We start from the raw sequence: 3374 nt of genomic DNA, 5'->3' as shown, positions 1-3374 counted from the left end.
AAACCCCTCTCAAATCTGGTGCTCTACTCAACCTATCCTCAAACCATCTCGATAGATCAAATTACTCTAAGTGAGTAATGAGCTCACCAAGTTTGGTGCCAATCCAACCACGTTTGAGCCTCCAATCACCGGCTTGAAGATGACCTATTGAGGGCCACCAAATCTAGACAGATTTGGTTCTCCTTCTTCCTCTCTTCTATCACATTGTGGTGTGTGTGTTCTGCTCTCCCTTCTCTCTCATAGCAGCAGCAGCAACCTTTGGAAAGAATGGAGGCTAAGGTTTTCCTTTTTATCCATCCCAAGAAGCATTCTCAACAATTTGATTTAGGGACTAGATCAACGGTGCACTAGCACTGGGCTTGTGGGCTGTTTTTGCTGGGCTTGATTGCATCCTCTCCATGTAGAGGGATAGCCCAACAGAAACTAGGAAGTGAACAACTAAAAGCCTTAGTTTGGTTTTGGTGAATTGATGAAACCCTAAGTGCTAACCTTTGGCTCTAAGTAAATATGAGATAGGTTAAGCACATTCCAAGTGGTGAGCAAGTGAATGGTGATCATGATGATGGTGGAGGCCATGGTGATGATCAAGTGGTTGGACTTGGAAAAGAAGAAAGAGAAAAACAAAAAGCTCAAGACAAAGGTATATTTGATAGGAGCTCTTTTGTTTTGGTGATCAAGACACTTAGCGAGTACGATCACATTTAGGATCGATAGCTATACTATTAAGAGGGGTGAAACTCGACGTGAAATGCGGTTATCAAAGTGCCACTAGATGTTTTAACTCATTGCATATGCATTTAGATTCTAGTGAGTGCTAACACCCTTGAAAATGCTTGTGAAAATATGCTAACACACATGCATAAGGTGATACACTTGGTGGTTAGCACATTTGAGCAAGGGTGGTGAAAAAGGAGTTGAGAAGGCACTGTTTCCTATGATCGGACACAGGATCGGACGCTGGTCCTGCGTGTCCGGTCAGTGGTGCGGAGGCAGCGTGACTTAGGGTTTGTGACCGAACTCTGAGTGGTTGTAGGATCAGACGTGTAGGGGGTGAGTCTAGTCGCTGCTGACGTAGGGTGACATGGTAGCGCTGGTGTTGGCGCGCAATGGCTGGCAGGATCGGACGTTCGGCTACGTCCGATCACTCATGATCGGACTCCGTCTAAGCCAGAAAAACCTCTCGGTGTAGATTTTAACCCTGATCGAACTCTGTGTTGGCGCGGCATCTGGTGGTGCATCAATGGGTGTAGTCATCTGCTCGGGTGCGCTGGTGGGCGCACGAACGGACGCCGAGATGGTGCGTTCGGTCATTGACTGGCGCGTCTGGTCTCAATTAAACGCGCGTGCGAGCGGCTACTAGCTGTTGGGATCACATGGCTAACATTTAAACAGGGGACACATGGACGGTGATCAGCGACCAGACGCTAGGTGGTGTGCGTCCGGTCACTTGGATCGGCGCGTTCGATCACCCCGAGAAAAGTGGCAGTTGGGAGCTAACGACTCTATTTTGATGGGGTCTCTATAAATACGTGTTGGCTGGCTCTTGCTCACCCTCTTGGCCAGTTTTCATTGACATAACAACCTAGTGAGCTAAGCCAAAGCCCTTCCACTCTTCTCCATCATAGATTCATCATCTTTGTGAGATTGGGATTGAATCCAAGTGCATTGCTTGAGTGATTGCATCTAGAGACACTTGGTGATTATGTTTCACTATGGATTTCACTTGTTACTCTTGGTGTTTGCTGACACCTAGATGGCTTAGTGCAGCGAGGATCATTGAGTGGAGGGAGGTGATTGTCTCTGGCTCCGATCATGGTGATTGTGAGGGGTTCTTGAGCCTTCCCCATGGAAAATCATGAAAGTCATCTTTACTGGATTGCTCGTGGCTTATGGATCCCCATCTTGTGTTGGTTGTGCGGCACCCAGTTACGGGTTAGGCGTGTGAGGCCTATTAGTGCGTGAACCTCTAAGTAGGTGAATCGCCACAACGGGGACTAGCTTGCCGGCAAGCAAGTGAACCTCGGAAGAGAATCATTGTGTCATCTTGTCTCCGAGGATTTCATTGGTATTCATTATATTGGATTGATTGATCACATGCCACGGCGGTATAACCCTCCTATCTCTCTTGTATTTACATTCTAGTTGACACAAGCTCTTTAGTGTTGTTAGTCTTTGAGAGATTGTTAGTTTGGTTAGTGATGCTCTTTAGCTAGTTTTTGAGAGCTCACTAACTTAGAAAGTAGTGACATAGCCTTTGTGTGATATAGCGATCATAGCAACTAGAATTATGGATAGGTGGCTTGCATTTTTAGTAGGCTAGGGCAAAACTTGCTATACGCCTTTTAGTTATCTAACCAGTTGGCTTAAGTGTTGTTGTAGAAATTTTTATCTGCTATTCACACCCTCTCTAGCCATTTAGGTCCGTTCAAGTGGTATTGGAGCCATGGTCACCGTGATTTGAGGCTTAACAACCTTCGGTGTCAAAATGACTCAAATCAATAACACCAAGAAGCCACCCCAATTTGATGGCACAAATTATCCATATTGGAAGGCAAGGATGACCACCTATATCAAGTCAATCAATAGAAAGATATGACAATTGGCAAGTGGTGGAGACCAAAATTGAAGTTGCAAATCCGACGCAACCCACCGCGGCCGAAGAAATATTGCTCCAAAACAATAGCATTGCTCTTAGTGCTATTCATGATGCTATTGATGAGAGAGTGTTTGAGCAAATCAAGAACATTGAGATGGCTCATGAGGATTGGGTAAAATTGGAAGAATCATTTGAGGGCACGTGAAAGAGGCCAAGGCATACATCCTTAAGGAGAAGTTTGCTAGTTTTTAGATGAAGGATGATGAGAGTGTGCCGGAGATGTTTCGTAGGCTCCAAGTGCTTGTCAATGATCTCAAAGCACTTGGTGAAGAAGTGAAGGACAAGGACTTTTCTCACAAGTTCTTGAGATGTCTACCCATAAGATTTGGCATGTTGGTCACTATTCTAGTGCGGAGTGGTTTGGACACCATGACACCAAACCAAGTGTTGGGAGATGTGATGACTGATGACACATATAGAGATGACAATGAGAAAGAAGAGAAGAATGAGAAGAAGGATGAGAAGAAGAAGAGTGTGGCATTCAAGGCCTCATCATCATCCAAGAGTAAGGGCAAGGCAAAGCAAGATGAATCAAGTGAAGATGATGAGTACATGAGCTTTGATGAGCTAGATGATGAGAAGATAGCTCTCTTTGTGAAGAGATTTGGGAAATTCATGATGAAGAAGGGCTATCGTGCTAGAAGGAAGAAGTCATCATCCAAGAACAAGGAAGAATCAAGAATATGCTTCAAGTGTGGTAGCAAGGACCATCTTGTTG

This window comes from Miscanthus floridulus, chromosome 18, assembly GCF_019320115.1.
Source record: "Miscanthus floridulus cultivar M001 chromosome 18, ASM1932011v1, whole genome shotgun sequence".
Lineage (NCBI taxonomy): Eukaryota > Viridiplantae > Streptophyta > Magnoliopsida > Poales > Poaceae > Miscanthus > Miscanthus floridulus.
The sequence above is the reverse complement of the archived record's forward strand: the minus strand, read 5'-3'. Positions refer to the sequence as shown.